The sequence below is a fragment of the Lepisosteus platostomus genome, chromosome 12 (genome assembly GCF_059453375.1).
Source record: "Lepisosteus platostomus isolate fLepPlt1 chromosome 12, fLepPlt1.hap1, whole genome shotgun sequence".
Lineage (NCBI taxonomy): Eukaryota > Metazoa > Chordata > Actinopteri > Semionotiformes > Lepisosteidae > Lepisosteus > Lepisosteus platostomus.
Window position 1 is genome coordinate 33,375,766 of NC_142622.1, and position 15,557 is coordinate 33,391,322.

Consider the following 15,557-nt stretch of genomic DNA (forward strand, 5'->3'; position numbering starts at 1 on the left):
GATGATTGAGATTGGTATTCCACTGTGAGGTGCTGAAAATGTGCACTGACTCTGAAGGAGGAGCCGGAGGACTAAACAACACTGAAGCCAGCTTAATTAACATGCCGATATAGAGGTGATGTACATTGGGAACTGTTTTTTGGTCCAAAGATGGATGTAACTGTGACCGTATTTAGAAATATTGGCTTTTGCTAGTCGAGAGTTTTTACGCCGTGTTTTCATTGAATGGATGGGATGATCGATGACCGCATATTTTTTGGGAGTTGGGGTATGTGAAGCAAGGCTGGAGATGCAGAGGTGGTGTAGGAACTACTTTCTGATGCTTACCAGTCAGCTGGATGTTGTGTTCTTGGTGTTCCATGTTTTCAGCATTTTCTGTATTAGTTGGTTCTGACAATAACATCATTATGGTTGCACACTTTACCGTAGTATCACAAGCATGAATTGCCAAACAAATCGAGTCGATCTGTAGGGTAATGCACTTGCCATGAAAGAGATTTAATTTTTTTGCAACCTTTTTTTAAATTAATTTTCTATCTTTCCATGCACACGCTCAAGAGAACAAGGATCAAAGAATATACCACTGTTTATCCCTGGTGGCTCAGTCAGCCTGCACTCCATACATCTCTCTTTGACGAATTCATTTATATTTCTTCCACGACAAACAGATTCCTGGCACTGCTGAGACGTTCTGCACCTTTGGCTATTGCTGGGACTGGTCTTTTATCGATGTTTCTAAGAGAAGCACAGGCAGAATGTTTGATCCTAATCCATACAGCCCCAGCCTATATCCATTGGTTAGTCTCTACCCTTTCCCTAATCCTTCTTTTCACTGTCCTGTAGAACCCCGAAGGTCGCTGGACATCCACTCTGTGCTGTTATTTCACATCTCTCACGTCTCCAGTGTCTTGATGCCCCGGCTGCTACACCAGTGACTTACCCTCCCTTATTACCTTCTCCCTAAGCTGGCATTCAACTGGTACAGTCTCTGCCCTTGACTCATCCCCCCACAAGCTTTCACCTATAGCCCCTGGTTCCACTTCCAACAGAATCTTCCTGTATACCACAGCAAATGGACCAGACCTGGCAGTGTTTTGATATCCAGTGGATCAAATTCAGTTCTGTACTCGTCTCAATCTCATATTTCTGCACTTACAGAAATATGTAAATATGTAAATATGTAAGATGCAGCAATTCAAAACAAGCGGGGTATGCTACGGTACAACGCGGTGGGCATGTCGCAGTATACCGCAATACTGTATGTGGTGATTATGTTAATAGTATCCAGAATCACCTTGTAAAACCGCCAGGTGGAGTTAATAAAGCTTAACCTCTCCTGTACAGCATTTGTGCTGTCACACCCAGTTTCGAATCCCGATCACTGCTGAGGGACAATCTTTATTCAATTAAGAATTTAAGTTGTATACTTTTTAGACTTTTAAATTTAAACTTTTAAATGACCTGTGGCTCGTGCGTAGTTGTGTGCGGTACGGGTTTGCACCGTGAACTTTGAATGGCTGCATCTGTATGTGCGCTCTACCGCATTTAGTAAAAGAAGATGTGACGCATCTTTGACAGTATAAAAATGAATCCTGTCAATTGCTGGTTTTTAAGCATTTAAGGGCTGCGAATTGATTCCTGGCTTTTTGAATTGTTAGTATGTCATATGTCCTTCGAACAGCTACAGACCTTTCACTGTCCTTTTGCCTAACAGTAATTTCATCTTCATAGAGAATCAGTCCACTGATTCCAAAATAATTAATTGCATAATGTTGGTATAGTGACTTCTCTAATGCATAAATAAGAAAGAAAAAAAAAACTCATGTCTGAACACTAAGGAAAATATAAATATGAAAAAGATAAGTGTTCCATATCATGGTTACTTTTGGATCGTGATGTATTATAATTGCAATACGTTCAGTCTCATTTTAATAAGACTAATAGTAATTCCAGAAGAAAAAAATTGAACTGTTGCCTCAACTATGTGAATAGTAAATGTATTTATTTTCCTGCAGATTCTGCTTAATTCAATCATATGCAAAAATATTCTTTACCTTCCTGCCAATTTCTTTCATAGATTGTTTAAAATTATAATTATGAATACTACTGCAATGGGCTGGCATCCCATCTGGGGTGTGTCCTGTCTTGCGCCCATTGCTTGCTGGGATGAGCTCCAGTTTCCCCACAGCCCCATATTGGATAAAGTGGTTAGAAAAATGAATTTATGAATACCAGTTGCATTTGGAGTAATATGGTCATATTCAAAACATAACCCCCTAGCCTGTATGCAAACTCAACAGGTAATGAATAGATCATTATTTGCCATTATTTTATTTTAACATATGAACAATAGTGTAATCAAACACAAAGATAGGTTTAAATAAAAATCCACCAAATTATTTTTTTATGGTATGGGTTTCAGCCCCAGGTAGCCAATTGGCTGATTGGCCAATCAGAAAATGGCATGCTAACTTCTTCCTGACAGGCTGTCCTTAAATTGGAGTCACCTCAGGCAGACTCCTCTGTAGCAGCAGGAGTGCAATTAGAAGACCCATTGCAGGGAGATGCAGGTTTCTTCATGCCAGCATTTCGATTCTTTTAGACTGAATTAAATTAAATCACGTCTGAATTCCTGCATCCCATTTTATTGTTAAGATAAAGGGTTTTTGTAAAACTCAAGGTTGAAGGGCCTGTGTACTTTGATAACCCAGAGTTAATGTAATCAGCAGTCTTAACATTTCAGGAGAGCACAGATTAAAAAGAATTCCCCTGCACTGCAACACCTTAAGCTATGAATAACACATCTCACACGTTGAATGGTGTTGTATCAGGATGGCTGTGAGTGTTATGTGGGTGTAATTGTATGTGGTAGGTGAGAAGTAATTGTAACAGCTATCTAGACAAGAGTGCACACATCTGAAATCAGTGGAAACAGAAATCTAGGGAAAATGAAAATTGCCATTCAATGCTAGGCCCCAAAGATTAACATCACATACAGAACAAGGGACTCCAGTCTGAATGAGGAAATGAAGATCATACAATGATAAAGAGCATGATAATGAGAAAGTTCTTGCACTCAGTTAACAGTGAACAGTCAGAACTATAAAAAGACACAGAAAGAAGGCGCAAAAGACATAGCAAGGGGAAATCTGTTTATCAGAGGTCTTACTATTTTTATTTACAATGTCTTTCAAGCACAAAAAAATAATTAGACTATAAACATTAACAGAACAGGTGAAATAAAAATACTGAAGAATTAAGTGTATTGAAAGTGTTAATTGAGTGTTTTAGTCATAGTAAATTAGGCTGAACCCACTTGGCTGGGACCCCCTCTTGAGCACAGATGAGTGAACCAAGGCAAACCTGCAAAGGTAAGGATGATTTGGAGGAGGGGGGTCAAAAATATGCATATAATGCGTATAATATATATGCATATAATAGGAAATGAGGAAAAAGTATGATTTCGGACAGCCAGAAGATGGTTGTTGTCATCCCTTCTGTATTTTCATTGTAAACTCCATAAAAACAGCTCTAGTCAAAATGCCAAAATAGAAAAAAAAATTTAAATCAATAGTAGAAAGGAACAAAATAGAATTTAAAGTGCAATAATGAATCAGTTAAAAATCTGCAAATAAAATGTAAACATTCAGGTTATGCGTGTTATGAACTTTTTATCAAAAGTTTCAGAGGGATGACAGCAAAGAAGGGTGCCCTCACCTCTGAAACTCTTAACTCGTGATTCTCCATGACATAATTTCTTGAAAAACTATCTATACCATGGTAATCCTCTTCCTCTTTCTTTTTTCATCCTGCATACCGTACATTGTACACACGAAAACTTTCTGTGATCAATACTGCTTACCTGATCCTCTCTGCTGCATCTTTTCCTTCAGTAGTTTGATCAAATTCTAAAGGGATCGTGTATTTAATATTTAAGTGTTTGGCTTAAACTTGGCTGTCTGAGGAAATAATAGACATATTCCCTATATGATTGACCTATATTCCTAGTGAGGAATGAACCAGGGAGGCTGCTAAGGGGGTGAAGATAGGTTGGAGGAAAGGGTGCAGGACAAGATACTGTACATGCAGGGCTATGTACTGTATCTTAACTTAAAAAATTCTCCACAATTCACGGTGGATCTCCAAGATTCACTGGCTCTTGCCTTTTCACATCTTGTCTTCACCAGTGACTTCTCCGTCCCAGTCAGCTGCTTCAATACTAGTAAGTTTATCCACTGGTCAGTCTTCTTAAGCCTTCTCTTAATTGTCTTGGCTTTCAAACCTGGGTTTCAGCTGATATCATACATACTGTATGTAGCCCCTGTATCCTCAGTATTGGGATTAAGCTGGACCAATTCACCTCTTCTCAACACCTTTCAACTAATGACAATTTACAGAGACACTGGAGATGGATTGGGCCAAGCACTGGGTACTCTAACTGCAAACAAATTGTAAAACATTTTTTTTACATAAATCACATGAAGTGTAAAAAGTATTAAAATCATGTAGTAGTTTGTGCGGTACATTACGTTTTTATTATAAAACATTGATACATTATATAGCTTTGGTTAAAACACTCTCAATATGTGATACTTCAGGATCAGAAAGTGGTATATTTACTATTAAAGTAGTAAGTAAAACTGAAATTAATCCTTGCTGGATTTCTTATTTGTTTCTTGTTTATTTTGAAGATTCAGGACAGCATTTTCCCACTTATATAACACACATCATTCTTAAACTTTTCTTATTTCTTAGACTTTTATAATTAAAAAACACATAAAAGTTACGACACTGGGCTATGGCAGTGGATCAACACTAAATCACTCCCTCACAGCAGGAATGTGAGGGCTCTGAATGAGATGTTGATTGTTGTCTAGGCCTTGTCCCTTCCCAGGAGTCCCTAAACAGATTCCGAGGTGGCTCTAGTATGGTGTGGGTTTGTGTAAGGATCTTCTTTGCTTTTATTGAAATAGCTGTTCCTGTGGCTTCACAGGGTCTTGTTCTGACTCCTGTAAAGAACTGTGGAGCCTGCAGTTTCTTGAATGATGAATGGGTCTGATGTCTGGATGCAGGATGTCTGCAGGTCCTTATAGTAACTGGGCATTATAACAGAGAAACAAGTAATAGGTTTAATCCATGCTGAAAAGAGAAGAAAGTCTCTTTTCAGCATGGAATAAACCTATTACTTGTTCCTTTGCAGCCTACCCATGCGGACACAGCTACCCACCTGAATTATAACAGAGTATTTGAATTCTGAAACTCACTTCTTGAATTACTTCCAACTATGCAAATATGTCTTTCTGTAACCAATTTGTAACAGAGAGGTAAATACGATTGATAATGCTATTAAACTTTTGAGACTTAATTGTTACAAAATTAAAATAAAGTAGTTCTGTACTACATTTCTATTTATCTGCAGTCTTAATCAACTTTTGTCTAATGCCAACTCTTCTCTAGTTAAAATAATGAACAAATATTTAGCTAGATTAAGTAACTAATTCATTTGTCCTGTCCATAGTGTATAACCTGTTTAGCTAAACTGTGTTTGGCTGGGGCAGAAAGTCTTTTGATGTATTTGTATAGAAAGCACCATGTAAATGTATCAGTGAGACATTATTTCAATTGTAATTATCACTACCTAAAAACCTTCTCCAGAAGTAAATAACATTATTTTGAAATTTCCTTGCTTTGATTTCCTTTGCACTGGAGGACACCCATAATCCTAATACAAAAGTGAAATGAGCAGAAGACAGTGCTGTGGAGTAATTTACCAAAAGGAGAATTGCATTCTGAGGCCTGCGGCTCTTTTTTAAAAAGCTGAAGAATACAAAACAAGAAACTTATTAGCCAAGCCCCATCTTAAAATAAAATGACTGAACCGTTATTGCATCAAAATAGAACTGATTGTTGCTATCAGTCACGAATATAATCCATGTAAAATTATTTTGATTTAACGTTAGGAATGTTACGATCCTTAGGAAAAACCTTGTACATTTTAATAAGATTGGATGTAAATGATTACAGTATTTAATCATATATAAGATTTTGCATCAATCTCTGCTAATTGGGGCTGAGTAGGTCATTACTTTTCAAAACACCATGTTTACACAGTTCACAAGGACAAATATATAAAACCACGTCAATGAAATGTGACAGCAACATAAAGAAGTGGTTGTCTTTAATAGCCCCTGCAACCCCATCAGAGAAACATGCTTTTTCTGTGAGCCCAAAAGCACATCCAAATGACAAAGGTGTACCTTTTTCTCACAATTATCCAGCTGCTATTCCTGTGTTCTGCTAGACTCAACCCCCTTGAGTTAAGGAAGAGCCGGTGTCAGTGCTACATTCTGAGAGGGAAGAACTGCTGCATGTTTTCTTGCTCCCTCCACTGAAATATTAGGGCTCATCAGGTCTTCGTGACATTCAATAGTTTTTCTGGACCTTTGAGGGCACAGTGCTACTGCCCAGAATGAGTACTGCAGCTGACCTGAATGAAATAGCAGTAATGGTGAAATTCAGGACAACGTCCTAAGCAGCCTGTCTTCTGTATGATTAATGGAATTTAAGGTGTTGCTAGACATAGGGAAGTTTTAAAAGATTTAAGGGGATATAATAAGTAAGCTGGCAATTGCTGTGTGGAAACAGTTAGAGCAACAAATCAGGATGACTTGACTCTCTGCTGTGTTATTCTGTTGCAGAGGAACATTCCCCAGAGTTCCTTCTGTAATTGTTAGCCTCCTGTAATGTTATTCACAGAACACTACTTTCATGATACAGTTGATCAAATAGGTCAGTTAACTTTATATCTACCGTGTACAGACTGCGGTGTTACCAGCTTCTAGATCTCATGAGATCTTAGAAAGTTTGAGATCTTGGACCTTGTTAGCACTGGGATGGGAGATCTCTTAGAAAAATCGACTACTGCTACAAGAGGTGTATGTCGGCCATTATGTGAGATTTGGAATTTACAAAGCCATTGACCCATTACTGCGATTGGGGACACTGTATAGCAGGAGCTGCCTACTGATGAGACATTAAACTGAAGCACTGACTACTTGGACATTACAGAAACTGAGAGTGAGGGTGTTACAGTTGGGGTACTGGATGGATTCCTGAAATCTGCTGTCTAGTGTGGATACTGGTGTATACTGCCATACCTTACCCAGATGAGTGCTTTACACACAGGACCTATATGTCCATTATCACAAAGGTTTGCTGGGGGGATCGGGAGAAGGTTTTTTTTGTTGTTGTTTTTTTATAAATGGCACACAATTCCAGCCATGATCCTTCTAAATGTTTAACGTTCAATATAAAGTAATATTATAGAGTAATATTATAGAGTATAACAAGAGTAGAACGTTTTTGTATCTTTTCAGCATTTCAGCATAAAAAGCACTGATAGTGAGATGACGGTATATCAGATAAGCATGCTAATATGTCCCTGTCATATGAGCCATATAATTAGGGTAAGTGCACCTGTGAAATAACCAAAGGAGGTTTTACAGTCCAAGGCATCAAAATAGACATCACAATAGAAACATCTGTTGTGTTTGTTCTGCTTCTAATCTTACAAAAGGTAATCTGCAACAAAATCACTTTTGACTGATATGTTAATTTGCTGATGTTTTGCATGGGCTTGTAGTAAATGAAGCAGTTACTGTTGAATGCTTAAAGGTGATCTTTATGAAGCAAAATCAATTTTGTTCTTGGTGTTCACTGCCTATTATAGTTACAGTATGCAATTCATTTGTGGGCTATTTATAAACACACACAGAGTGATGTTATTATCACTATTTCTCAGGGAAGGGTTTTTGTAGCACGACAGACACTTAGCTCCCGGGTCCTGCGAGACTGGGGCTCCTTTAGTGTAGAGTTTGCATTTCCTTTTCACCTGCACATTGGTTTTCTTCGAGTGCTCCAGTTTCCTCCTCACTTCCAAAGACATGCTGGTTGTTTTAATTAAGTGTCTGTACCTATGTAATTGTGTCTTTCCTTTTCAACATACTGGGAGTCTATCAGGAGTATAATTCTTTCAGGTCCCTAATCTTCTGGGATAGCTTCGGGTTTGTCACAGCCCTTACTGGAAAATATCAGTTTCTGAAGATGGAGTGTTGCATAGTTGGTATTTTTTAATAGTTGATAGAACAATGATTGTGTTCTGGCAAAAAGACTGAAACGACATCTTTAGATAGCACCATGTTGAAGTAGATTTACTTAGACGTTGTTTAGACACTGAGCCAAGAACTACTTCAGATGTGTCTCTCAGCCTAATTGACAGTGTCATCCAATACATAACCACTATAAAGCCTTTATTTCATTTCATATACTTGTGCATGAGATAATGGATACCTACCGTGTGAGCTATCAGAGCCCTCTAAATCCACTGTATCTGTAAATAAAGTTCCACACTAAATTCACTTCATTTTTATCTCTAACATCATTTTTGTTTATACCACACTGTAAATTCACAAACACAACAGATATAAAAAGGCAACTGACTTCATTGCCATTTTTACTGAAAATCATCCAGTGCAATGAAAGTTACATACTGTACTACATGCTTGGTCAACAATATCAGCTGCAACTTACAACCACAGCAGGTTCAACCAATTTAATTAACTTTGCCATTGCTGGACTATTGCCTGGTGAAAACAAACCAGTCCTGAGGTGCTATAATTGGCACACAGTATTTTATATGAAGAATAGTAGCAGCCAATGCTGCCAAACAGATTAGAACTTGGATGGCATTTTTTTCCCGGCACCCATCATTTTCACAATTTAAAATCTTGTTCCTACCTGATAATACCTCCATCTCCATTTAATATGACAATGCTATTGTTAATTCTTAATTCTAAAGCTTGCCACAATTTGCAACTCTCATGTCTAGCTAAAACCCATAAGATAGGCAGTAGTTTAAAATCTTAGAATAATTGTGAGGGAATGTATTGCATTTCCCAGAAGGCTGTTGGGAATGACCTGCCAGCCTCACCCACTTGACTAAATGCTGGAAGACAATTGGTTAGCAGATGATTCAAAGACCAGGAAGTGAAGATTTCTGGGGTCACACATGTGCAGTCTGGTGACGGAGGGCAGGGCACGGAAACAGTACTCAAGAAGGCCACTATTACCCTGTATAAAAGTACAAAGGGCAAAATAGGCATTTTGAAAGGAATAAGTACAGTATAAGGCAAAATAGGTATTTTCTAGTCAAGAGAATTCATGGAAGTAAGAGTTAATTAAACATGGCATATTTTTAGATTTCAAAATTGGCCTTAGATGTGAATAAACCTTTGAAGTTTAGGTTGCCTGATTATTCGCAATTCCAGGGCAAGGGTTTAGTATAATTTCATTCTCTCTTTTTGACCAAGGTTTTCTGTCTCCAGAAAATAAAATAAAAAACGCTCTACTAAAAGCATTAGTTGTTTAATAGGCAAAGCTAACATGCATTATATTTCGGCAAAAACCTCTAACATAAAAATGGCTTTAATTGGCTAGAAAATGTTGTTAGAAAAATGTCTGTAACATTTCAGTCACGCTTAAAATCAACTGTGTAAAGGCTGGTATATTGGTTTATTGTGTCTTCTCAATTTCAGTAAAATGAAGAGATCAATATTGAATGGAGCACAAAAGCAAACAAGTGTATTGTAAATGATGCATGAAAGATATAACTCAATTAAAATTAATACAGTGATTGCAGATTACAATATAAGCCAGGCTGTTAGATTTGTATAAAATATGTGACATGAAGGAGTTGGGATGCAATAATGGGATCATTATATAGGATTGTCTTAGGTAAAAACAGACACACATTCATAAATGTGAAATAAAATGTGTGCTTTTCTTATTTACAGTGAAGTTATATACTCTTAAGGTAAAGCCTAAACTCTAAACTACTTTGAGCTCCAGTTAACTCTGCCAGTCCCTCTCTTAATAGCGCCTATTCCTAAATGAAGTCGTCTCTGAGCCTCTGAGACTCCTCTTCAGAACTCACTTCTAAAGAAAATTCAGTATCTGTCCCTGAGATTCTGGAAAACAAGTTATTACTCAAGCAATTTGGTGGGCTTAATGGATCGCAAACGTCAAAGAGCTTTTCCCCAAAAAAGACACACTGTTATTTTACACTTTGAAATGTACTAAAAATGACAATTGAACCCCTCCCAATACTTATTGTCATTTAAAATCACTAAGTTAAAGACAACAGAAGTGAACATTTTTATCCATCCTGTTATTTTCAAAACCCTTTATCCATTAGGGTAGAGAGAGAGGGCATTATTATTATTACTTCTGGAATTCAATTTATGGGAAATAATTTGAATTATTTGCATGTTGGTTGCAGACCATTTCAGGTTATACACGGTAATAAAAAGTACTATCATAAACAAGTGAAATAATTTAGTGTCGATTGAATAGAAAGCTGAAGCATTTTTCTTTAAAACATCTACAGCCATTTTCAGCAATCTTCAGTGTGCCACAATTTGAGAGTCAGGTGACATCATGGTCTCATTTGCTTTTGCTGTTGGTTGCCTTGGTTCCCAAAGAAGCTCATCTCGTGCATACCAAAATGTTGAGCTACAAGAGTCCGTTCCTTTTCTTGTGTTCACACTATTTTTTCATTTCCGTTCTGGTTTAAAAAGTGTTTTTGTTCACGATTTTAACAGAGATTGAGAAATGCATGATCAAGCCTTGGTTTAGGTTTCCTTCATAGAACTGCGATTCGCATGACATATGCAAATATTATTTGTAATGGCGTCAACAACAGATGTTAGAATTGTTAGTTTTTCAACTGTGGCTCTCAAACTAGTAAATTGTTCGGTAATTACAGCCTCAGCAATATTGGCTTTCCTGTGTGTATGCAACATTGTAAACGCTATATATCTATACAGATAGTTTTAGGTAGTTGGTATTATAGGTAGTTAGGCCTTGGTAGGTCCCTAAAAATGAAATATAGTTAAGGAACCTTGTTTTACAACTTTTAATATCCACTGTAAAATAACAGATAACCAGTTTTGATCTGAATTTATCATGTTTTTGACATGAATGTGTAAATTAACCTCATTCTCTATTAGAATGAGACAGAAAAACATAATCGATGAAATCTTACCTACTAACAACTACTGTATAACCAGTTGCTTCAGTTTGGGTTTTCCATCCATCCATCTAAAATTTTTACAGCTGCAACCAGTTCATGGTCATGATGGAGCCGGAGCCAATGCCAGCAAGCATCAGGTGCAAGGCAGGATACATCCTGGACAGCACACTACTCCATTGCAGGGAACACCCAGCCAATTAACCTATCAGTATGTCTTCGGTCTGTGGGAGGAAACCAGAGCCAACAGGCTGTTACATTTTTACTGCTGGGTTCAATATGGTTCGAGAATCAAGATCTGTGGACACAGAGCTGCAATACAAAAACCAACTGAGGTGGTGTGGTGGCTCTGTGGCTAAAGATCTGCGCCCGTGGCTGGAAGGTTGCTGGTTTGTATCCCGCAGCTGGCAGACGAATCCTACTCCATTGGGCCCCTGAACAAGGCCCTTAACCCCAGCTGCTCCAGGGGCGCTGTACAACGGCTGACCCTGCGCTCTTACCCCAAGCTTCTCTCCCTGTCTGTGTGCCTGTGTGCCTCATGGAGAGCTAGCTGGGGTATGCGAAAAGACACATTCCTGATACAAGAAATTGTATATGGCCAATAAAGTGATCTAATCTTATTTTTTTTCACTTAATACAATATATTATATAATAACATAATGAGCCATACATCGGTAACAAACCCATTACATACCCGAGTCTACAGTAAGCCAACAAACTCAAAATGCATAATACCGGCAAAAATACATGTGAACATGGAAGAACAGCAGCCCAGGAACAGAATTCAGGGCCCCAGTACTGCAAGGTAACGATGCTAACCACTGCACCACCATACTACCCATTAGGGCGTTCAGTGTTCCAATTTCCCTTTGACATAACACAGCACAGACTACATTTTGAATCACACAAAGCCCTCGAGAAAGGCCAAAATCTTATTAGAGAAATCGTTAGGAGGATTAATAATTTTAAATGCTCTGTACTTTAAGAAATAAAGTTTTCTTTTGTGTTCATGACTAGCTAGCCTTTCAGAATATGCAAACTTTTAATTAAAGAAAAATACAATAACAATTCTTAAATCTCTTCACTAAACACAATAGATGTCAATTTCTAAGATAATTCTTTAGTTTTCTTCTTTGAGTGTCTCCCTGAAAAAAATTAAGAATAATTTAAATGGATGACAGAAAGAAGAATTATACCTCTCAAACTTAGATCAGGCTGTATCCCTTTTCTTAACCCATTTCTAAATGCATTTGTAATATAGGCAGAATAAAGGAAATGTACAAGCCCTCAGAAGTGCTTGTGAAAATGTTAAAAAACAAATCACACTACATACTAGAACCATTTGAGGATTTGTGTCTTTCCCCTGGAGCGTGACATTTTCAATGTCATTGCTTTTAGTGGTGTACAATATTGACGATGTATTTTTTTTAACTTGTCAGCTGTAAAATGTACAGCATTGCTTCATTTTAAGACACTATTTATAGCTCTCAACCATGTAAATTAGCACTTCCTATCCAATCATTGTGTGCCTTGTCAATGTAAAAAGAAAGCTGTAAAGGTTCTCTAAAAACTAATGAGTGGTTTTATGACTGGCTCTATCTGCATGACTAACCCCTGCCCCCCTCGTTGTCTGTCAGTATTAAGACACAGACGACCAACAATATACATCAGGCCTCACGGGGCTAATATTTCAAGAGAGTACTTGATCACTTTAACAGCCCTGGTGCATCTCATTTCATAGTCATTACAGTAGCTTTGCCTCTGTGCTTTATGTGAAGTAATTAGATCAATGGTACATGCTTGCTAAACAGGAGTATTGTATGCATTAATAAGGTTTGTGGTAGCTTCAAACAGACACAAATGCTGCCCACATTATACAACTTGTTAAGGATGCCCTGATAAGGAGATTTGAATATACTGTACATTCTTCCCAGGTGGCTGCAGGGCAGAAAAAGACTTGCTAAACAGAGCATTAGGATTAAAGTGTAACTCTATTAAACAAACAGAGAAACAGATGAATTTGTCTACATAATCAAATTCAAAGAAATCATTTTTAATTTGGGAGACATTAATGAATCAATTTAGTTTAAAGGAAAAAACTAAAGATCAAAGTTACATGTGCATGAAATTAGCTTTGACTATAAATGAAGATGATTGTTTTAGAATTGTATTAAAATTCATATCCACTTATGCATTTTGCTCAGCACAAGCTCCAACTGGTGTGCATTTTGAATATAGTTAGTGTAAAATGTTTATCCCAGCTATCCAAGTACTAAACGTAATAGAAATTGGAATGTTTGATTAAATCCAAATTAATGTCTTGAAGGAAATTAAGAGAAGCTTCATTGTAGTTAGCTGATATATGGGAAAGTAAAATTATTTTTAATTACTATAACTGAGCTTAACCTAACAAAAGAGTTTCTGAACTCCAGATTCTATTGGAGTTATATATTGACCCATAATCTTTTGCACTCAGTATATCTTTCATTTCCATTACATGACACTGAAATGTTAAATTGATCAATAAAGTGTCACACTCGTAAACCCCTCCTCTTAAGGACGCCCCAGCCCTTCCTAGTTTTGTACTTATCTCCTGCACCTGCCTCTGGTTCCTGCCCCCTGTCCTATAAAAGCCAGACGTTCCTGCCAATCTGGGCTCAGCTTTGGAAGATGGATGCCTGGAAGCCCGCCTGCCAGTGAGTCCAGGAGCGACTCGACGGCATCGGCTTCACAACGGTGTCCTGACCATCTCAGTCCAGGACTGGGAGCATCTGGTCCTGTTACCCCCCTTTTATTCCCCCGACCCTTCGCCGGATCCTGCTCCGGCTCTTAACTCTGTTTGTCTGTGTCCGGACGGATCTCCCGGTTTTGGACATTGGAACACTCTTGGATTTGCTACAGACACACCCCCCTGAACACCAGCGCACCTTGGACACGCCCCCTGTTTTCCTTCCAGCCCCTTTGCATGCTTTTTTCCCCATGTTTTCCTCACTCCTCCCCGGATTGTGTTGTCTGCATAGGGTCCTGAAAGAGTGCTTCATGACATAAAGGCTGTTGGGGGTTGTTAAGAAGAAGAAATGATGCTGCATTTAGATCACTAGCCCTAACCCTTAGGCCTGCGAGGTCCAACCTTTCCGGTGCCATCAGGGAGGCAAAGCAGGACATCAGAGACACACGGCACATGTGGCAGGGCATCCAGACCATTACTGATTACAGGACTTCCCCATGTGCCAGTGACAGTGATGCCTCCCTTCCAGATGTGCTGAACAACTTCTCTGCACGGTTTGAAGCAATGAACGCTGTGCCTGTGAAGAAAACCACACCTCCTCCCGACAATCAGGTGCATTGCCTGTCTCCAGCTGATGTAAGGAGGACACTAGCCAAAGTTAATCCACATAAGGCTGCTGGTCCCGATAATATACCTGATCGCGTGCTCAATGAATGTGCAGAACAGCTAGCTGATGTCCTCACAGATATGTTTAATATCTCCTTGTGCCAGGTGGTCTTCCCTGTGTGCTTCAAATCTACCACTATTATACCGGTGCTGAAGAAGTCAGCCATGTCCTGCCTCATTTACTATCACCCCGTAGCACTCACACCAATTATCACGAAGTGCTTCAAGAGGCTACTCATGAGCCACATAAAGTCCAGACTCCCTACCCCTCTGGACCCCTTTCAGTTTGCATACTGCCCCAACTGTTCTACTGATGGTGCTGTATCTCTTGCCCTTCACCTGGCCCTGTCCCACCTGCATAAGAAAGACTCTGATGTAAGAATGCTTTTCATTGACTTCAGTTCAGAATTTAATACAATCATCCCCCAGAAGCTGACAGAAAAATTGAGCTTGCTGAACCTCAACACCTCCCTCTGTAACTGGATTCTGGACTTTCTGACCGAGAGACCTCAGACAGTCCAGATTGGTAATAACATCTCTAGCACCATCACTATGATGAAACACCTTACAGAGAGGAGGTGGAGCAACTAGTGGACTGGTGCACAAACAACAACCTATCTCTTAATTTAAATAAAACAAAAGAGATAATAATTGACTTCAGGAGGGCCCACACTGATCACTCCCCACTGCACATCAACGACTCCCCTATGGAGACAGTTAAAAGCACCAAGTTTCTTGATGTACACATTACAGATGACTTCACTTGATCTCTCAATACCACCTCCCTAGCCAAGAAAGCACAGCAGAGTCTCTATTTCCTGTGGCAACTTAGGAAGGCAAACTTTCCCCTGCCCATTCTTACCACATTCTACAGAAGCACCATTGAGAGCACCTTGACCAGCTGTATCACTCTTTGGTTTGGGAACTGCAACGCTTCAGACCACAAGACCCAGCAACAAATTGTGGAAACAGCTGAAAACAACATTGGAGCCTCCCTCCCTTCCATTTCTGTCACCTATCACAAACGCTGCTTACACAGGGTCTGCAGTAGACCTGTAGTAGATGACCCCTCCCACC

General features: G+C 38.8%; 1 long non-coding RNA gene across 1 annotated transcript; it reads right to left on the reverse strand.

Annotated features, from left to right (window-relative positions):
- Positions 1 to 12,659: 12,659 nt before the first annotated feature.
- On the reverse strand, positions 12,660 to 15,523 carry LOC148651427 (uncharacterized). The gene is made up of 3 exons (XR_015925748.1): positions 15,343 to 15,523; positions 14,747 to 14,834; positions 12,660 to 14,654 (listed from the first exon to the last, which is right to left on the reverse strand). It is a non-coding gene; the product is annotated as an uncharacterized LOC148651427 (long non-coding RNA).
- Between the last annotated feature and the right edge of the window lie 34 nt (positions 15,524 to 15,557).